At 44.3% G+C, this 22,929-nt stretch overlaps 1 pseudogene; it reads right to left on the bottom strand.

The window, feature by feature from the left end:
• Window positions 1-10,445: 10,445 nt before the first annotated feature.
• Window positions 10,446-12,414, bottom strand: LOC125515817 (annotated as a pseudogene).
• Window positions 12,415-22,929: the final 10,515 nt, after the last annotated feature.

Here is a 22,929-nt window from a genome sequence, read left to right as displayed (position 1 = left end):
AAGATGGTGGTTGTCATGGCCGGAGCAGCCCTAGGCAAAGATTGGTGAACAGCACGACAGGAGTGGTCGGCGGTGGGGCGCGGCCGCAATATGATGATTTGAGTTGTCAGGAGAAGTCCGCCAACTCACTTTCAAATGGAGAGAAACAATAGCTTCTAGATGTGGAACCCCTAACATTTGCCTTCTTTTTAGGCAATGCCGTGTCTTTTTTGTAAACAACAATATTTTTTGTTTTCACAAAGACTAAATGGTTATTCTGAGGAACAAAATACATATCACGAACATACTTTGCAATGGAGTATTTTTCGCAATAGTTAAAGAATTTTGTAATCACCCCTGAATAACTTTTTAATTTGAATAGTTTCAAGATGTTCAGAGCAAGAATAAATTTTAACAGTTTGTTCACATTTTCCAAGAGATGTTCACAAAAGTTCAACAAAATGACTAGGATTTCAAATAATACTCAAGTTTTTAAAATTTGTTAATACTTTGTAAAAATGTAACATTTTCCAAATTATGTATTCGATTTCAAAATTTGTTCAAGTTTTCCAAGAAAAACGGATTTCAAAAAATCACAAATTAAAAAAATGTTCGGTAGTTCAAAAAATGTTTGCGGTTTTTTCTTCATAATTTCAAAAATACACATTTTCCAAAAGGTATTCTCTCAAAAAAATTCAGGTCGCAAAAATTGTTCACAAACTAAAAAATTTTGGACAACGCTAACGTCCATACGTGTGGTGGGAGCCAAACCCACCTACACGCCCTATAACACACAGACTGCGCCACGTCACCGCATGCATACATGTGGAAATCTTTTTCGATTTTTAGTTTTAAAATGTTTTATATCTTAAATGAAAAATCCGATTGAAGATTCGTTTTCACCATTAAATCCCTCGCGACAATATATTTTGAAACTAGATCTCATATCAATATATTTTGACAATTGTTTTTGGTTAAAAGTTGCCATGTCTATTGCACATGAATTGCCTTGGTGTTTACACTAAAGTTGCCATGATATGTTTCAGTTATTTTCTTCTGCATTTAAAAGTAATTTTTGACATATTATAAAACGTGAAATTAAGAAACTAGACTTGTCATGAACCATAAACTAAAATTGTCATGACACTTGCACTTAAAATTGCCATGGTTCATATAAAAAATAATTACCATGGTCAAAGTAATGTAATTGTCATCATCAAAATACTAAAATTGACATGCTCTACAAACTAAAAGTGCTACATGGCAATTTAGTTTAAGCACTATGGCAACTACAGTGTAAACATCATGGGAACTTTTAGGCAAAAACAAAATTCGTCGAAACATATCAACATGGGGTCTAGTTTCGAAGATCTCATCGAGTCGGATTTAATGGTGAAAACGGATTTTTAATTTGATTTTTAATTAGGAGATAAAATATTTTTAAGCCGAAAACAAAAAGATTCATGCTGATGTCATCTGTTCACATGTGGCAAAATGAGTGGTAATGAAGGTGTGTGAACGATGTGCAAGATGCCATACGTGTGGGCGTTAATTTTTCCAATATTTTTGCATTTTGAAAAAATATTCCAGATTTAAAAAAGTTCATGTTTTCAAAAAATTGTTCAGAGTTTAAAAGATTGTTTAGAAATTTTAATAATGTTCGGCTTTAAAAAAGTCTCAAAATTAAAATTTCATATTTTTCTAAATAAATAAACATTTCATTTTTCAAATGAAAATGGAAGTATGGCTGAAAACCGATAGAAAAAACAGCAAAAAACTAATAGCTAGAACTGCTCGTTCGAACCCGCTCGTTGTACTTGAAAAAAGATAGTCCCTCCACAAAGTTCGAATAGGTGTTCCTATTTTTTTTTGAAGCATCGAATAGGTGTTCCCTTACCGGCATTTCCTATTTGGCGCTGCAGGCGCCCGTTAGTAGTGTTTTCGCAAACGGGCGCCTGCAGCGCTCCCGCGATGGGCCGGCCCATCTAGGGGTTTCTTCTTTGTGTCTTAAATCTGCAAAAAGAAAGAGCGCTGGTGCTGAATCGGACCAGCGACCCTTAGACCAAGTTCCGGTAGAACAATCACTGCGCCACCGGAGTGGGATCTGTTTAAAGGAAACTTTCCCTTTATTTTAATATATCTTCTCCCGTTTCCCGTTTCCCTTTTCTTTTTTTCTTTTTCCATTTTTCGTTTTCCTTTTTTTCCTTTTCTGTTTTCTGTTTTTTTCATCCTGGTTCGTCCAATTGTTTGTGAATACCTGAAAATTTTCTTTTAAATTTATGATTTCTTTTGAAATTCGATGAACTTTTTTCAAATTTATGAACTTTTTCCCAAATCGATGAACTACTTTTAAAATTCGGTGAGCTTTTTTGAAAATCTATAAACTTTTTTGAAAATTGATGAACTTTCTTCAAATCTGATGAACTTTTTTCCAATTTTGATGAACTTTTTTCAAAATCGTTGACTTTTCCCAAATTGGATGAACTTTTTTTCAAATTCGATGAACTTTTTCTCAAAATCGATGAACTTTTTTCTCAAATCGATGAACTTTTTCAAATCGGATGAACTTTTTTCAAATCGAGTGAACTTTTTTCAAAATCGATGAACTAGTTTTGAAGATTGATGAACTTTTTCTATTTTTATGAGTTTTTTGTTTTAAATTCGTTAAGCTTTTTTTAACCTATGAACGATTTTTTTAATTCCTGATTTTCAGAAAAGATACACATATTTTTTGAACATTCAATGGTCAACTGGTCAGCCCGGTCAATTGGTGAACTTTTTTCCTCAAATTAGTGAACTTGTTCTAATTCAAATAGCGCAGCCAGAGAAGTTCTTAAAGAGTGCGCGCTGCATTTAGTCACTAGTAGCCTGGTCTTTTAGTGGTAGCCAGTCTATTGGAGGATAGTTGCGGCCTGAGTTCGATTCCCCACGATGCCATTTTTTGCAAAATCTTTGAGGCGTTGCGTTGGTTTCTTTAGGCAGCTGGCGCAAAATTAGGATGCCCATGCACATAATGAGGCGTTGCGTTGGTTTCTTTAGGCAGCTGGCGCAAAATTAGGATGCCCATGCACATAATGAGGCGTTGCGTTGGTTTTTTCGGGTACTAATGTTTAAGTAGATGGAAGGAAAAACACAAACAGTATGAGAGCAAGCTCATCTATGCATACAATCTCCACTACTACTCCCTCTATTTCCAAATATTTGTCTTTCTATGCATTTCAAATGGACACAACATACGGATGCATGTAGACATATTTTAGAGTGTAGATTCACTCATTTTGCTCCGTATGTAGTCACTTGTTAAAATCTCTAGAAAGACAAATATTTGGAAACCGAAGGAGTACTAAACAATCAAATAAGAAATTTTTTACGTGCACCCCACAATTAGCCCCACAACAACCCACGACGCAATCAACACCACATGATTTGTCCCACAAATCTCAATCTAACGGTCATCGTTGATCCAAATGGCTCTACGGTGTGGACTTGGCAATTTTCAATGACTGACCATACTCCACCGATGAAACCACCCCACGTCCCCACATCCCGCATCGGCACCTCCTACAATCACGAGACGCATGCAATCTGAACTACCACCAGTTAACCTCTCTCCCTTAATTAGCGCTCACCTCTTAATCTAATCAATTCACGTACGAAACCTCCATCCAATAGAGAGAAACCCCCAAGAGCATGCAAGCCCGCCCATGTAAGCGAGATGCCGCCGCCGGGAGCCCGGATGCGTGAGGAGCCTGTCGTTCAGGAATCCAAAGCAACGCAGGAGGGAGGGAGAACAGGGCATGCAAAGAAGAGGACACACCCAAGCTGGCGGTGCGCTCGCCCGGCAACACGCACGCGGCCCGGCCCTGTCCGGCGCCGGCGGCGCATGTCCCCAAGGATCAAGGGACGAACGCTCCCATGAAAAGACACGTCGTGGTCTCAGTGTCGAAGAGATCAGAAGTACGCACCGATTGGCTCGCTGGCAACACGCGTGCCTTGGGCCTGTCCCGCGGAGGCGTGTGCGCCATGGGAGGCACATGAAGAGCTCACATACAGCTAGGTGATAGAGCCACCCGCGTATGCTGGCAAGACACATGTGCTCTCGCCCGGAGCCAGAACTCATGTACGAGAAGTAGCAGCCACGACAGGACGCGAGCCACCGGCGGCGACACGAGGAGGAGTTGTGCTTTCTTCCGGGCGACATAGGCATTATCCTATTTGTCATTACAACACAACAAGTGATTCAAACGCTCGGGTTCATGATGCATCAATATGCGAGTTTTGATTTTTGTTCAATATGAGAGAATACTGGTTTTCTCCATTTGTTCTTATTTTGCACCACCCATCATTCTTATCAGAATTTGCTCCACAACATGGTGGTTGTGCATGCTTACAACGGCACAGTGATGGCAAGGAATCTGAATGTCACCTCTCTTTCTCACTTCAGTTTTCTGATGTATTTTATTCTACATGTTGGCCAATTGTTATCTCTGGAGTACTTCATCTATGTGCGCTTTTGTAAGAATATTCCAATGTGTGATTGCTACCAGTTCTACTGAAAATTAAAAGTCTCCGATATTATTGCCACTTTAATGTAAAAATTTAGATTATTTTCCTTGTACGCATTTGTTGTTAAAAATTAGTGATATTCCTGCTATCTTGTAGGTTACTCTTGGTGTTGTGACTGTGATGCATGAGTGTTCACAACTATAATTCAGCCAGCGTTTACTATGAAATAATTGGCTACAGGAATTGCTTTGTACTTACTATCAGCGTTTAACTACCAACGACGTCTTTTGTAGAGCAGGTCTCACATTAATTCTCTAATACTTGGATATTGAGCACAACCCTTCGATATCTTGAGTTATTGTTTTCACCCATATTTGAGCTGGCAAGATCATTCCTTGCATGCTTACACCTTGATGATCTGTACCCATGCATTTTTTATACAACAATAAGGAGAATTCAAATCTTTTCCGGTGGAAACAGTTGGCTTATTTAATCAGACACACTCATTGTATGTGATTTGAATATGCTGACAAAACATTTCACTTATTTTTTCAGGGATTAGGTATTTGCTGGTTAAAGTCAAAAATGTCTAAATAGGTACTTGGATTTTTTTAAGGGGACAACCCGGGCTCGGGCTCTGCATCATATGATGCACACAGCCAAGTACTTGGATTGCTTTTACAAGACACATCTTATTTCAATTAGTATATATCCATAGTTTCAGATTGCTAGCTAATAAAACTAAGTTGCAAAGTAAGGTACCATGTCATATATGAGCATAATCTTGGCTGTTTTTTGTTGTTATTTTCTTACATTGACAATAAGTACAACAAATATATTGCAACACGAGACATGCTTACGAAATGTGTTTACTATGAAAGTATTATCGATCTCCCATGTTGTGTGTTAACGAATGAGCAACCTAAATGCCTTTTCAGTAACGAATATGGATGAAGGGGTGTAGAGAATATAATCTTGGTGAAGACATTTCACCAATGTTGTACAAGTAAATTTGTTGGACTAGAGCAATAGCAAATTTTATTACTTCGTTTCTATATTCCCTTCCAGATGTATTTTACACATTATCAACTTGGAATGGAGGATATCTCACAATCAAATTTGAAGTTACTCTTCCTCATATTTTTTTTGGAAGATACTCTACAAAATTCATAACATGGTTGGGCATTGTTGTCCAATACATCATGTTTAATTTTCTTCACCATTATATGCTCTTTATTTGTGGCCGCATTCCTTATACCGATTGTTTATTCATTTACATTTTTTCTTTGTAATAGTTCTATGAGCTGTATCGGACCGCATGTCCACCATTGATTTTCCTTTGAAAAACTTCTCATTGTTGCCCAACTTACATAATGATAGCGAGCCAAATATGGTGTCTAAGTTTATCTTCAAGCATGGCGAGTGTCTTCAGTTAGATCTTTGAATTCACGCTTGTTGTGGTTTACTTGTGCAGGTGCTATTCAAAGCTAACCTTTGAAAGGAGCAAGACGTGCGTTGCACGTGCAAACTTACTAGTTCAAAAGAAAAAAGAGAAAAGAACGCGAGATGGAAGAAGACCAGCACAAAACCTATAAGTTGGTTTTTTTTTCTGAGGCAGCTGGCGCAAAATCCGGATGCCCATGCACACAATAAGGCCGAACGGAATGGACCATGGCTTGTTTTCTCTGGAACTAACTTTTAAGTTTTTTTTAGTAGAGGACTAATGTTTAAGTAGGAGGGAAAAGCACAAACAATATGAGAGCAAGCCCATCTTTTCATATGGTTCAAAAGGAAAGAGAAAAAGAACAAGAGCAACTAATTAATGAGCGCTTCTTCGGGAGCCTTGCAACGATCAGCGCCACTTGGCGTGCTCTCACCGCCTGCCACATATCGTGCTCTGGGCGCTCCCTCCGGATTTTTTTTTTATTTTTCCGCACACGTTTTCAGCATTTTAAACGGTTTTTTGTACGTTTCGTTTTTCCACCGGTCTTCCTTAGGTTTCGGGGCCAAATTATTTTTGTTGCACAAAAATAACGCGTTTTCTTTTTTCTTTCCCCTTTCACGAGAGTCGCGGTTTTGCTTCCGCAAAATGCACGGTTGTGCTTTCCCGAGAGTCACGGCCGTGCCTTTCGGAAACGAAAAAAATGCGTTCTCTGTTTTTTTTCCTTTCGCGAGAGGCACGGTTCTGCTTTCGCGAGAGTCACGGCCGTGCCTTTCGGAAACAAAAAAATGCGTTTTCTGTTGTTTTTTTCTTCCGCGAGAAGCACGGTTTTGCTTCCGCGGGAGGTATGGTTGTGCTTTCGCGAGAGTCACGGCCGTGCCTTTCATAAACGAAAAAAAACTTGTTTTCTGTTTTTTTCCTTCCGCGAGAGGCATGGTTTTGCTTCCGTGAGAGTTACGGTTCTGCTTTCGCGAGAGTCACGGCTGTGCCTCTCGGAAACAAAAAAAATATGTTTTCTGTTTTTTTCCTTCCGCGAGAGGCATGGTTTTGCTTCCACGAGAGACACGGCTGTGCTTTCGCGAGAGTCATGGTTGTGCCTTTTGGAAAAGAAAAAAACAATATTTCTGGTTTTTTTTTCCGCGAGAGGCACTGTTTTGCTTCCGCGAGAAGCACGGTTGTGCTCTCGCGAGAGTCACGTCCGTGCCTCTCGGAAACGAAAAAAACGCGTTTTCTGTTTTTTTTCCTCCGCGAGAGGCACGGTTGTCCTTTCGCGCGAGGCACGGGCGTGGCTCTTTCAAAAAGGAAAAAATCCGTGCTCCCGATTCGGTTTTTTTGTCTTTTTTTGTGAAAAAAAGTTCGTCAAAACGTATTAACATGGAATCTAGTTTTGAAGATCTTGACGCGAGGAATCTAACGGAAAAAACGGTTCGAGATTTGGACGCACAATTTAAGAGATAAAACGTTTTGAATAAACGAATTTATAAAAAAAGAGAAAACTCTTAGGTTGCGACAAGTGACGCATATACATCGTGCCACTTGTCATATCTTGGGAAGATGAGAATGATCTTTATAACGAATATTCTTAACTAGTGATTTCAAAAAAGAACGTGAGATGGAAGAAGCCATTGCCTGAAGCGTCTGCAGAAACAGGCCGGCCCATTTAGCACACACTTACAACAATAAAAATAGGGAGAAAAAAAAGGAGCAGCCAAGGATCGAACTTAGGTTGCGATAAGTGACGCATATACATGATGCCACTTGTTATATCCTAGAGAGGTGGGAGTGATCTTTATAACGAATACTTTTAACTAGTGATTTCAAAAAAGAACGTGAGATAGAAGAAGCCATTGCCTGAAGCGTCTGCAGAAACAGGCCGGCCCATTTAGCACATACTTACAACAATAAAAATAGGGAGAAAAAAAAGGAGCAGCCAAGGATCGAACTTAGGTCCCCTCGGTTCCGAGTAGCACCACTAGTCATTGAGGCACTATCCGGTTCGTGGTAAAGTAGGAGACGCAACCAACTTGAGGCGAAAGCGCTGGTTTTTCCACTTTTCATTTTTTTCCACTGTTTTTTTCCTTTCTCTGTTTTCACTTGATTTTTTCCTTTTTCTTTGTTGCTCTCTGGTTTTCTTTGTTTCTTTGCCGGTTTACTTTTCATAAGTTTTTATTTTCTTTCTTTTTTCTTCGGCTTTGTTTGCTTGTTTCTCGTTTTTCACCTTTTTGGTTTTTATTGGATTTCTATGTTTTTCTTTGTTTTTTGTCGATTTTCATTGGTTTTTATGTTGTTCAACACATGTTAACTATGTTTTCAGTACACATTCAACATTTTTCATATATACCATACACATTTATAATATTTTAAAATACATAACTAAATTTTTTGAAAACTTTTATTCTTATTTCTATTTTTTATCATACACATTTTACACTTTTGGTATACACACACACACACACACACACACACACACACACGTTTGTGCAATATACTTTTAGCACACATACAAGTTGAACATTTTTCAATTACATGGTCATCATTTTTTCAATACACATTTTGTTCATAAGCTTTTTAAAATATTTTTCAGATACAAGATTAGCATCTTTTGAATATATGGCCAACATTTTTCTATGCATATTTAATATTTTTTTCAATGCTTGATTAATATTTTAAATAAAATATTACATTTATTTGAATACAACGTCAATATTCTTTTATACACATCTAACATTTTTTTCTAATGATTGATTCAAAAAATTCATGTATTTGTTTAAGTTTTTTAATACATGGTCAAAAATATTTCTATACACATTTAACATTTTCCAAATGCTTGTTTAACATTTCCAAATATTTGTTTTGATTTTTTTTTCAAATGCATGGTTACATTTTTTTAAATACATGATCAAAAAATTTCATATACATCATATATTTTTTGTATAAGTTTTTCTTATACATTAGAAACGTTTTCCTTATACATATTTAATATTTTTAAAACACTTGGTTAGCATTTGTTTCCAATATTTTATGTAAAGTGTTTTTTGTAATATATTTATTTTAACATATTTAGAGGTATAAACAAAGGCGAAAAAAGGAAAAATAAAGAACAAAAAACGTGAAAAAAGAACAAATAAACGAGGTTGTGCCCTCCCACACACCTTGGCTGACCCATTTGGCGCTCGCCTTCAGACGAGACGTCCCTATGATTTGCGTAATATGAGACATATGGCGCCAAAAATAGAAAGCCAACTTTTATTTGGCATATCCAGCGTCAAATATAGGCTTATATTTTTAAGACAATCTCGCGAAGTTTTATTTAACATGAGCCAATGTCTACACAAACGAACGTAAAGGATATTATCGGGGTGACTAAACATGGATGCCAACCCCTAAATTTAAAATGTGTTTCGCTAGATTGTGAGCTTCGAAATTCAAGCATCAAATATAGGCTTGTTGGTTCGCGGCGCACATCCCTTGTACGCGCTAGGTGTCAAGTTGACTGCTGGCCCATATTGTCTTTCCTCCTGGTTTTTCTGGGCTTTGTTTTTTTTCTTTCGGTTTTGTTTTTCCCTTGTTTTATTTTTGGGTCTGTCGTTCTTTTGTTTCTTTTTCTTCTTCTTCCTTTTCCATTTTTTTCATTATTATTTTTTATTTTTTCTCTTTTAGTGAATTTTTTCCGAATTTGTAAACTTTTTCAAATTTACTTATTTTCCGAGTTTTAAATCATGATTATTTTAAATTCATGAACACTTTTCTCAAATTCGTGTTTTTCAAATTTATTTTTTATTCAATTTAGATTTTTCTCCTTTTTTTGATTTTTTTCAAATTGACAGCATTTTTCAAATGTGTGAACTTTTTAAAAATTCACAATTATTTTTGAAATATGTGATTTTTTTTAAATCCATGACCCATTTCTTTCAAAATCTGGGAACATTTTTCAAACCCATGGACTTTTTTCAAATGCGTGAGCATTTTTACAAATGCATCAATATATTCGTCAATCGTGATGGCGCCTGGATCTCGAGGCAACGCTTTCTTGTTGTGTCATCGGATTGAGTATAGGGAGCTGGCGACCGGTGGCGACGTGCTGAGGCGGTGCCTCTGGTGCTGCTCCTCGCTAAGCCTTGTCGGTGCTCCCCTCCTTGTCGGCGGGGAGATATGGATCTCCTTCCTAATCAATGGTCTGAGAAGGCACTTTTCCTCCTCTACTCCAGTTTTGTGTCGCTCTTGCTGTCTTCGAGGATGTTTGGACTTGGCCAAGAAGAAATTTCTGCCTCGCGGGTACTAGTACGGACAATGGCGATGCCTACGGGCGACGTCTCCTCCTTGGAGGCAATGTCTCGGTCTAGTCCATTTCCTACCTATACAGCGGCGAAAACCCTAGGTTCGGTTCATTGGGCAAGGCAGTGGTGACGTTGCAGTCTTGTGCTGGTGTAACGTGGTTCTATCCATCGTTTGCCGTTTTATCAGCCGTCTTGACTCTTTTTCTATGGATGATTCTGAAACATCTCTCCATCGTGTATCCTTGAGAAAAAGAAAGCAAGAGCTGTCACGCTTCATTCACACGAACAAACATACATCGAGCGACATGATTACGCCCGAAAATCCTTGCACATCGATGCAGTGCATTCAAGGAACTACGTACAATTGTGCAATATTCACGCGGTCACGCCGCTGCAATGTTCATGTTCTTTGCCTCCACGTGCCGGAAGCTTTCGATGAGCTGCGTAAGCGTTTCGTACGAATCGCCTCCTTTCTCCATGGCCTTCCGAGCTTTCGCGCCGTACTCCTTGGCCTTCCTCCTCCTCTCCTCGGCCTCCTCTCCACCCTGCATGAGCTCTGACACCGCGCGCGCGATGTCGCCACGCAGCACCGGCGCGGCCGCGTCGTCGTTCAGGATCATCACGGGCGCCGTGACGCCGATCCGGAGGCCGACCCCGAGCACGTCCACAGCCAGCTGCTCGTTCAGGAACTGGTCGGCAAAGTGCGGCCACGTCAAGACGGGCACGCCGTGCGCGATAGACTCCAGCACCGAGTTCCAGCCACAGTGCGTGACGAACCCCCCCCGGAGCGGTGCGCCAGGGCGGCGAGCTGCGGTGCCCAGCCGCGCACCACAAGACCCCGCCCGGACGTGCGCGCCTCCAGGGCCTCTAGCCACATACGAGCCTCCGGCGAGGCCAGCTCGGACTCCTTCACGACCCAGAGAAAAGGCCTGCCGCAGTGCTCCAGGCCGTGGCCGATCTCGAACTGCTGCTTGGGGAGCTTCCGTGCAACGCTGCCGAAGCTGACATATACGACGGACTCCGGCGCTTGCTTGTCCAGCCACGCGACGATCGCCCTCTCGCTGACGCCGCTCTTGTTGCCACCGCGCGACGTCCTGTCCTCGCCGTCACGGTTGTGCAGGCAGAACGGGCCGAGCGTCCCACACGGGCTTGCCGAGAGCAGCCTCGTAGCATGCCACGGACTTCTCCTCGAGGTCCAGGAAGGTGTTGATCACCACACCGTGGGACGTACGCATGGCCGCGACGGCGTCGTGACGCAGCTCCTTGCACCCCGGTGAGGTGAAGAAGCCGTGGGGCCTGCCGTTGCCCACCTTTACGGACACCGACATGCTGGGCACGACGTGCGGCTCCCGGTCTTCGGCCGCGGCTATCCGCTCGTGCAGCCCGTGCGCGGCGGCGTTGAGGTCACAGAGCGAGAAGAAGCACGATGGCCCCTGGAAGAACAGCCGCGGGATGCCGAGGCAAGTGGCGACGTCGGCTGTCCACGAGTTACACCAGTCGGAGATGATGCAGCTCGGGCGCGGCACCAGCGCGCGCACGTAGGCCTCGAACGGGCCGGCAAGCTCGCGCAGTGCGAGAAAGAAGGGGAGCATCTGCGCGTTGTCGGCGATCATGTCGGCGTTCTGGCAGTCCGGTGGTAGGCCGTAGTCGGCCGGCGAGTACGGGAGCTCGACGACCTCCAGCAGGAGCTTCGCGCGAGCGGCCTTGTCGGCGACGCCGCCGTCGCGCAGCCGCCTGGCATTCAGGGGCGTGGTGAGCAGGCTCACGCGCGCGCCGCGGGACGCGAGGAGGCACGCGAGGTCGACCATCGGGATGAGATGGCCGTGGGCGGCGAGAGGGACCAAGAGGAAGTGCGGCGGCTGTGACGTCGCTGCACCGGCGAGTGCCTGCTGTGTTGGCGCCATTGTGGACGCACTCATCAACGTCCTGGTCGCAAGTGGTTTAAGCGGGTGACGAAGGTCTGAAGGAAGAGTTGGGTATTAGTAATGGTCAAGTAAAAGGCACTTTTAGAACGTGCAAATTTATCTAAGGCTGCTGCCTGCAACGGATCCCACATTCCTACTCTGCTCCCGCTTCCTCACCCTCACCTTCGTCCTCCGGCCACCGACGCCACCCCACGTTGCTCCGCTCCGGCCTTCTTCTCCACCTTCTCTAATTTCGAACAAAATATTCGAGTTTAATGTGGACACGCAACCAGAAGGAAATCAGAAAGATATTGGGAAATGATTGGTTCTCAGAACACGTGGAGTGGAAGTAGTCTTCGTTCAGAAATCAGAATTCTATACGAAGAGCGGTTGTCTTTTGTGAGCTTGGTGCTCGTTATTGAAAGGTACACGCCCTTATACAATTTGAATGGGCGCACATCAAGTGATGGCCATCTTGGAGCTATCAGAGGAGTCATCCAAGATCATTATTTAGGAGATTAGACTTCAAGCCAAGAAAACGACGACACGATAGGACGTCTGAACTGTGCATCTAATTGAGCGTTTTTCGTTAGGTGTTGTCATTTAGAGCATGCCAATTGTGCTTCAGCTACAAGAAATTAATTACAAATGTGTCAATTGAAGATTATAGATGCGCCTTCTGCATATTCGACTCCTTGCACGGTTAAACATGATGTAGTCATTGACTTGAGAACCTACAAGTCTCTGAGACAGAAGGAGCCCTTGTCTCCCTTGTTGTTCAACATAGTAGGACAAGGTTAGTTGCTCCCCTGGAACATGGACACTTGGTGGGTCAAGTTCTTGAGTTGGTCCGAGGAGCGACCAGTCATCTTCAATTATGGATCCAAATTGATGGATCCTAGGGCACCCTCTTACCATAGCTAGTCAAATACATGAACTCAAAATTCTTTGATATGGAGAAGACACTCAAACGATTTATGTGGAGCCCAGTCCCACCACAAGATCAACACTCAGTATTATGAGTTGCCTTGGTTAATGTGTTGCGGAATTATTGACCCTGAGAATATTGGAAGTAAACCATTGCCGAGTTCGCTCCTCGAACATAAAAAACTCAGGGACATAATTGAAGTGGTCGACAGAGGTTGTCCGTCCAAACCCAACATGTGTTGGATGCGACAAATTTATATAGAAAACACAGGCGACAGAATTATACCCTCATCAGTTGAACGGACAAAAGGAATCCCGACTAAGGATCATTGGGGAAAGTAAGCAACCATCGAGTCCAAGGGGATAACATATGATGGAATCTCGAAGAAGTAATCAAGTTAGAACGACAACTCTCTATCCCAATCAAGGTCTGAGACAAAGAATTAAGATCGTAATATCTAGCTTACGCTCCCCATAGGGAAAGGTCGGGGCGAACGAATCGATCGCCGAGGGAGCACCCATAAGTGAACGTTTTGGTTCGCTAGGGAAGACGCCTCCCAACGATCGTTTGGAGGTGCATGCTTTTCTAGGCCTCCACGCCCAATCACCGATCCTTTTTGAACACACAAAAAATAGATAAAAATGTATTTAAACATGTTGTGGTCCTATAATATGAGTTTCCATGTCAACAAAAAAACAAGAAAAATGCCATGCTAAAAATATTATATCTCTTAATTATAAAAAAGTCATCTCTTAAAAATGGCATCCCTTAATAAATGAAAAATTACATGCCATCTCTTAATAATAATAATAAAAATCCGGCGCCGTAGATCATACTTGAAGCCTCTCGATCCGTCGATGAGTGATCCCTCAGACCGTCCATGAACAGTCCTTCGAACGGAAGACTGAAAGCACGACCTCTCCATAGATTGCAAGCATACAGTCTTCACGATCGGGCAGTGCTTCACTGTCCAGAGCTAATCGTCATTGGAGAATTGGAGGGAGGAGATTAGAACTACACTAGGAGTCTAATTATGAGGATTAGAAGATCTAGCTCTAGCTCTAATTAAATCAACTAGGATCAACTAGAACTAGAACTAGAGAACTAGAGAAGGCTCCAAAACTTGTGTATCAAAGAAGTGCCAAAACCTCTAGTATATATAGATTGGAGGGAGGGATGGAGGAGGCGCCACACAAAGGGGGAAGTCCTCCCCCCCCCTTGGCAGGCCAAGAGGAGGGACCCCCCTCCAACTCGGCCTCACCTTCCTTCCATAACCGGGGAAGGGGCGCCACCTCTATTTGGGCCAGAGTGGCCAAAGTAGCTTTCCACCTCTTGGCCTTTTAAGGCCTGTTGATATTTAAATAAATATAAAGTCCTCCTAATCATATTTAGAGCCTTTTAAAATTAATTTAACATCAACTGGAAACTATTTCCACCTATATATAATATATTGGTATTACCCCGTAAATCCCAAAACGCTTCCGGTTCCTCTCAAAACTATTTCGAATAGTAATGAAACTATTTCATAAATATTTCCTCATTACTCCTGTCCTACTAACACTCAGAAAATCGTGATTACCTTAAGCTTGTGACCCTATAGGTTCGGTAGAACATAAACATGAACAAAACCTCTTTCGTTCAATGAACCATAGCAGAACGGTGGACATCCATATCGATCCCTATGAGTACACGAATAACATTCCAATGAACCTTTGGTTATCATGTGCTATTCCATTTTCTTCATAATACTTTACAAAACCCAAGGTGATATATATCGGTATCCTCTTGAGTCATACACATGCTTACTATACCGTTCTCCTCGTTTACAATTTTGTTCTTCTTTCTCGTTGAGATGTTCTGGCATTCTTGTGACATAGTAACTTGTGTCTGGCCAGGCGATGATGGATGCCGTCACACCGGGAGGGCTCTGAGAATATCTCTCCATCATCAGAGGAGCAAATCCCACTCTCAACTATCTAGTCCCTTATCCACATCTTTTTTCTTTTGCATATCACACAAATTAATGAAATTATTAAGATGGGATGCGGCATCTTCATTGGGAAGGCCGGAAAATTGATCTTTCATAACAAGATTCAGCGAAGCAGTATTAATTTCACAAGATTCCGCATTAGCATCGGGAGCAATAGGATTACTAATAAAATCATTGTTGTTGGTATTGGAAAAGTCACGCAACTTGGTATTATCTTGAGCCATCGTGACAAAGCAAGCAATCCAACACACGAGCACACAAAAAACAAACGAGGAAGGCGAACGGGAGAGGGGCAAAGAAAAGGCGAATCTTTTTTGAAAATCATTTTAGAAGTGGGGGAAAGGAAAACAAGAGGCAAATGGCGAATAATGTAATGCGAGGTATGAGAGTTTATGAAGTTTATGGTGGGTACTTGGTATGTCTTGGCTTGGCGTAGATCTCCCCGGCAACGGCGCCAGAAATCCTTCTTGCTACCTCTTGAGCTTGCATTGGTTTTTCCCTTGAAGAGGAAAGGGTGATGCAGCAAAGTAGCGTAAGTATTTCCCTCAGTTTTGAGAACCAAGGTATCGATCCAGTAGGAGACAACGCGCAAGCCACCGAATACCTGCACAAACAAACACCAACCTTGCACCCAACGCGATAAAGGGGTTTTCAATCCCTTCACGGTTATTTGCAACGTGAGATCTGATAGAGATGGATAAATAGTAAAGTAATATTTTTGGTATTTTTGGTTTATGGAACCGAAAGTAAAAGATTGCAAGGAAAGTAAATAGGAAACTAGAATTGTAGATCTGAAACTTATATGATGGAAAATAGACCCGGGGGCCATAGGTTTCAGTAGAGGCTTCTCTCAAGATAGAAAATATTATGGTGGGTGAACAAATTACTGCCGAGTAATTGATAGAAAAGCGCAAAGTTATGACGATATCTAAGGCAATGATCATGAATATAGGCATCACGTTCATGTCAAGTAGACCGAAACGATTCTGCATCTACTACTATTACTCCACACATCGACCGCTATCCAGCATGCATCTAGAGTATTAAGTTCGTAAAGAACGGAGTAACACCTTAAGCAAAGATGACATGATGTAGAGGAATTAAATCAAGCAATATGATGAAAACCCCATCTTTTTATCCTCGATGGCAACAATACAATACGTATCGGTTCCCCTTCTGTCACTAGGATCGAGCACCGCAAGATTGAACCCAAAGCTAAGCACTTCTCACATTGTAAGAAAAACCAATCTAGTTGGCCAAACCAAATCGATAGTTTGAAGAGACTTGCAAAGATATCAAATCATGCATAAAAGAATTCAGAGGAGATTCAAATAATATTCATAGATAATCTGATCATAAATCCACAATTCATCGGATCTCAGCAAACACACCACAAAAGAGTATTACATCGAATAGATCTCCAAGAACATCGAGGAGTACTTTGTATTGAGAATCAAAGAGAGAGAAGAAGCCATCTAGCTACTAGCTATGGACCTGTAGGTCTGAAGTAAACTACTCATGCTTCATCGGAGAGCAATGGTGTTGATGTAGAAGCCCTCCGTGATCGAATCCCCCATTGGCAGGATGCCGGAAAAGGCCCCAAGATGGGATCTCATGGGTGCAGAAGGTTGCGGCGGAGGAAAAGTGGTTTCGTGGCTCCCCCGGAAGTTTTTGGGGTATATGTGTATATATAGGAGGAAGATCCGGGCCAGGGAGTCACCGAGGGGCCCACAAGGTTGGGGCGCGCCCTCCACCCTTGTGGCCGCGTCGTGGCTCTTCTGACTTGCACTCCAAGTCTCCTTGGTGTCTTTTGGTACAAGAAAAATCATCGCGAAAGTTTTATTCCGTTTGGACTCCGTTTGGTATTCCTTTTCTGTGAAACTCTAAAACAAGGAAAAAAACAAAAACTGGCACTAGGCTCTAGGATAATAGGTTAGACCCAAAAATCATATAAAATAGCATATTAATGCATATAAAACATCCAAAAAAGATAATATAATAGCATGGAATAATCGAAAATTATAGATACATTGGAGACGTATCAGTGGTGTCTCAGCACGATGAATTGTCGCAACAATGCATACTCAGGGAGAACACTTATACCTTGAAATTTAATTAAGGGATCATCTTATAATGCTACCTCCGTATAAGAAAAATAAGATGCATAAAGATAAACATCACATGCAATCAAAAAATGAGACATGATATGGCCATCATCATCTTGTGCCTTTGATCTCCATCTCCAAAGCACCATCATGATCTCCATCGTCACCGGCTTGACACCTTGATCTCCATCACAGCGTCGTGGTCGTCTTGCCAACTATTGCTTCTGCAACTATCGCTAATGCATAGTGATAAAGTAAAGCAATTACATGGCGTTTGCATTTCATACAATAGAGACAACCATAAGGCTCCTGCCAGTTGCCGATAACTTCTACAAAACATGATCATTTTATACAATGACGTATATCACATCATGTCTTGACCATATGACATCAGAACATGCCCTGCAAAAACAAGTTAGACGTCCTCTACTTTGTTGTTGCAAGTTTTACGTGACTGCTACGGGCTTCTAGCAAGAACCGTTCTTACCTATGCATCAAAACCACAACGGTGATTTATTAAGTTTGTTGTTTTAACCTTCAACAAGGACCGGCTGCAGTCAAATTCGATTTAACTAAAGTTAGAGAAACAGACACCCGCTAGCCACCTTTATGCAAAACTAGTTGCATGTCTGTCGGTGGAACCGGTCTCATGAACGTGGTCGTGTAAGGTTGGTTCGGGCTGCTTCATCCAACAATACCGCCGAATCAAAATAAGACATTGGTCATAAGTAGTATGATGATCACCGCCCACAACACTTTGTGTTCTACTCATGCATATCATCTACGCATAGACCTGGCTCGGATGCCACTGTTGGGGAACGTAGCATGCAATTTCAAAAAAATTCCTACGCTCAGCAAGATCTATCTAGGAGATGCATAGCAATGATAGGGGGAGTGTGTCCACGTACCCTCGTAGACCGAAAGCAGAAGCGTTTGACAACGCGGTTGATGTAGTCGAACTTCTTCTCGTTCTGACCGATCAAGCACCGAACGTACGACACGTCCGAGTTCTGCACACGTTCATCTCGATGACATCCCTTGAACTCTTGATCCAGCAAAGTGTCGAGGCGGAGTTTTGTCAGCACGATGGTGTGGTAACAGTGATGGTGAAGTCATCTGCGCAGGGCTTCGCCTAAGCACTACGACGATATGACCGGTGGCATAAACTGTGGAGGGGGGCGCCGCACACGGCTAAGAATCAATGTTGTGTGTTCTAGCGGTGCCCCCCACATATATAAAGGTGGGAGAGGGAGAGGGGCAGCAAGGGGTGCCCCAAGTAGGAGTAATCCTACTTGGGCACCTCCCACAAGTCAGCCTCCCCTTCCATAAGTGTCGGAGGGGGAAGGAAAGAGAGAGAGGGGGAGGAAAGGGGGAGGCCGAATCCTCCCCTTTCCTTCTCCCTTCCCTTCCATTCCTTCTCCTCCTATTCGGCCTATAGGGGGCGCACCAGCCCCTTAGGGGCTGGTATGTCCCTGAGGGAGTCCTAGATTAGGGGGTGTTCGGGTAGCCGGACTATACCTTCAGCCGGACTCCTGGACTATGAAGATACAAGATTGAAGACTTCGTCCCGTGTTCGGATGGGACTTTCCTTGGCGTGGAAGGCAAGCTTGGCGATGCGGATATTCAAGATCTCCTACCATTGTAACCGACTCTGTGTAACCCTAACCCTATCCGGTGTCTATATAAACTGGAGGGTTGTAGTCCGTAGGCAATCAACTCCATATACAACAAGCATACCGTAGGCTAGCTTCTAGGGTTTAGCCTCCTTGATCTCGTTGTAGATCTACTCTTGTACTACCCATATTATCAATATTAATCAAGCAGGACGTAGGGTTTTACCTCCATCAAGAGGGCCCGAACCTGGGTAAAACATCGTGTTCCCTGCCTCCTGTTACCATCCGGCCTAGACGCACAGTTCAGGACCCACTACCCGAGATCCGCCGGTTTTGACACCGACATTGGTGCTTTCGTTGAGGGTTCCTCTGTGTCGTCGCCTTTAGGCCCGATGGCCCCTTTGATCATCAACAACGATACGGTCCAGGGTGAGACTTTTCTCCCCGGACAGATCTTCGTCTTCGGCGGCTTCGCTCTGCAGGCCAATTCGCTTGGCCACCTGGAGCAGATCGAAAGCTACGCCCCTGGCCATCAAGTCAAGTTTGGAAGCTTAAACTACACGGCTGACATCCGCGGAGACTTGATCTTCGACGGGCTCGAGCCACGGCCAAGCGCGCCGCACTATCTCGAGGGGCATGATCTAGCTCTGCCCCCGGACAGTGTCCTGGAGGCCGCACACGCATCGGTTCCGACCCCTAACTCGGAGCCTATTGCGCCAATCGAGGATGAACGGTTGGACGTCACCTCAGGGGCTGCGATCCCGAAAGCGATCGAGCCGAACGCTAGCCCCGCACTCTGCAAAACCCGTGACTCCGAGGATCCGGACTCCTCCCCGGACTCTGAACCCCCCGCGCCCCTGCCAATCAAATCCGATTGGGCGCCGATAATGGAGTTCACCGCCGCAGACATCTTTCAGCATTCGCCTTTTGGCGACATCCTGAATTCTCTTAAGTCTCTCTCTTTATCAGGAGAGCCCTGGCCGGACCACGGTCAGCGAGGGTGGGATACGGACGATGAGGAAATTCAAAGCCCACCCACCACCCACTTTGTAGCCACTGTCGATGATCTAACCGACATGCTTGACTTCAGCTCCGGAGACATCGACGGCATGGACGACGATGTAGGAGACGAACAGGAACCAGCACCTGTAGGGCGCTGGAAGGCCACCTCGTCATATGACATACATATGGTGGATACTCCAAAAGATGGAGATGGCGATGTAACAGTGGGGGATGACGCCCCCAAGAAACAGCCAAAGCGCCGGCGTCAGCGGCGCCGCTCTAAATCTCGCCAAAGCAAAAACGGTGATTCCGGCATGGGAGATAATACTACCCCGGATAGCGCCGAAGAACACCCACCTCAGCAAGATTCGGCACAGGAAGATGGAGAAGCCAGCCCTCATGAGAGAGCGGCAGACCGAGAGGTCGAGGATGATAACTATACGCCTCCCTCCGAAGACGAGGCAAGCCTCGATGATGACGAATTCGTCATACCATCAGACCCCGCCGAACAAGAGCGTTTTAAACGCAGGCTTTTAGCCACGGCAAGCAGCCTCAAGAAAAAGCAGCAACAGCTTAGAGCTGCCAAGATTTGCTAGCTGACAGATGGACTGAAGTCCTTGCGGCCGAAGAGTATGAACTCGAACGCCCCTCCAAGAGTTACCCGAAGCACAGGCCGCTACCCCGATCAGAGGAGGAAGCACCTACATCACCAGCGCATGACATGGCAGACCGGCCACCTCGCGGCCGCGACAGAGAGGCCTCTCGGCCCTCCACTCAAGCCATGCCCCGACGCCGCTCAACTAAGGCATGGGAAAATGCGCCCGACCTGCGAGACATACTGGAGGATAAGGCAAGACAAACAAGATCGATCTACGGATCGCGCAGGCGCCCTACGACATGTGACAATGATCTTCACTCCGGATACAACAAATCCGGCCGGGCCGAACACAACAGACATAGCTCTTCCGAGCTGTGTCGTGATATAGCCCAGTACATAGGCGCCGCACACCCGCTATGCTTCACGAATGAAGTAATGGATCATAAAATCCCAGAGGGTTTCAAACCCGTAAACATCGAATCATACGATGGCACAATAGATCCGGCGGTATGGATCGAGGATTATCTCCTTCACATCCACATGGCACGCGGCGATGATCTACACGCCATCAAATACCTCCCGCTCAAACTTAAAGGACCGGCCCGGCATTGTCTTAACAGCTTGCCAGCAGACTCAATCGGTTCTTGGGAGGACCTGGAAGCCGCATTCCTCGACAACTTCCAGGGCACTTACGTACGACCGCCGGATGCCGACGACTTAAGCCACATAATTCAGCAGCCAGAGGAATCGGCCAGACAATTCTGGACACGGTTCCTAACAAAGAAAAACCAGATAGTCGACTGTCCGGACGCAGAGGCCCTAGCAGCATTCAAGCATAACATCCGCGACGAGTGGCTTGCCCGGCACCTGGGACAGGAAAAGCCGAAATCCATGGCAGCCCTCACGACACTCATGACCCGCTTTTGCGCGGGAGAAGACAGCTGGCTAGCTCGCAGTAACAACTTATCAAAGAACCCTGGTAATTCGGATACCAAGGACAAAAGTGGTAGGACACGTCGGAATAAGCAAAAACGCCGCGTTAACAGTGATAGCAATGAAGATACGGCAGTCAATGCCGGATTCAAAGGCTATAAATCCGGTCAGCGGAAAAAGCCATTCAAAAAGAATACTCAGGGCCCGTCCAGTTTGGACCGAATACTCGATCGCTTGTGCCAGATACATGGCACCCCCGAAAGGCCAGCCAATCACACTAACAGGGATTGTTGGGTGTTCAAGCAGGTAGGCAAGTTAAGGGCCGAAAACAGAGACAAGGGGCTGCACAGCGACGACGAGGAGCCCAAGCCGCCGAACAACAATGGACAGAAGGGCTTTCCCCCACAAGTGCGGACGGTGGACATGATATACGCAACCCACATTCCCAAGCGGGAGCGGAAGCGTGCGCTACGGGACGTATACACGATAGAGCCAGTCGCCCCAAAGTTCAACCCATGGTCCTCCTGCCCGATCACTTTTGATCGAAGGGACCATCCCACTAGCATCCATCATGGCGGTTTCGCTGCATTGGTTCTCGACCCAATCATCAACGGATTTCATCTCACAAGAGTCCTCATGGACGGCGGCAGTAGCCTGAACCTGCTTTATCAGGATACAGTGCGGAAAATGGGCATAGATCCCTCAAGGATTAAGCCCACAAGAACGACCTTTAAAGGCGTTATACCAGGTGTAGAAGCCAACTGTACAGGCTCAGTAACACTTGACGTGGTCTTCGGATCCCCGAACAATTTCCGAAGCGAAGAGTTAATCTTCGATATAGTCCCGTTTCGCAGTGGCTATCACGCCCTCCTTGGACGAACCGCATTCGCAAAGTTCAATGCGGTGCCGCACTACGCATATCTCAAGCCCAAGATGCCAGGCCCTCGAGGAGTAATTACGGTCAACAGAAACACCGAATGCTCCCTCCGTACGGAGGAGCATACGGCGGCTCTTGCAGCAGAGGTACAAAGTAGCCTTCTCAGGCAATTCTCCAGTCCGGCCATTAAAAAGCCAGACACTGCCAAGCGCGCCCGGAGTAACCCACAGCAGGACCGCTTGGCACACTCTGAGCAAGCGTAGCAATACGGCCCCAACCCCAGCTTTCGCGACATAGCGAAACCAGTACCTCGCGTACATAACTACGCCCTTGAAATACCATGGGCACAGGGGAAGGGGCACAATAACGGCACGCCCAAAATACGGCTTAAAACGTACTAGGGGCTGCCAGATTCTTTTTTTTTAATTTTTTCTTACTTTCAGGACTCCATACTTCGGACGACCTGTTCGGCAATTCGACTGCCGCACAAACGATGCAAGATCCAGGGAGGCAGACAAGCCATGCCGCATTATGGAACTCCCAGGTGGTCTCTGTTACGAGCGGTATACCTGTTTTAAATACAATTCCGCGGCCTGCCCCTGGTTAGGACATACTGAATAGTCCAATACCTTTTGCTTACCGCACTATTTGTATCGTTCGGCTTTGATAAATAGCCTCTCTATAAACAATGCATAGCTTTTTGTCTATTTTTTTGCATTATCCTCTTTTCACATATATGTTTATTAAATGACATGATTGCATCCGTACACCATGGT

The sequence above is a fragment of the Triticum urartu genome, chromosome 6 (assembly GCF_003073215.2).
Source record: "Triticum urartu cultivar G1812 chromosome 6, Tu2.1, whole genome shotgun sequence".
In the NCBI taxonomy this organism is placed as follows: Eukaryota; Viridiplantae; Streptophyta; class Magnoliopsida; order Poales; family Poaceae; genus Triticum; species Triticum urartu.
The sequence above is the reverse complement of the archived record's forward strand: the minus strand, read 5'-3'. Positions and strand labels throughout refer to the sequence as shown.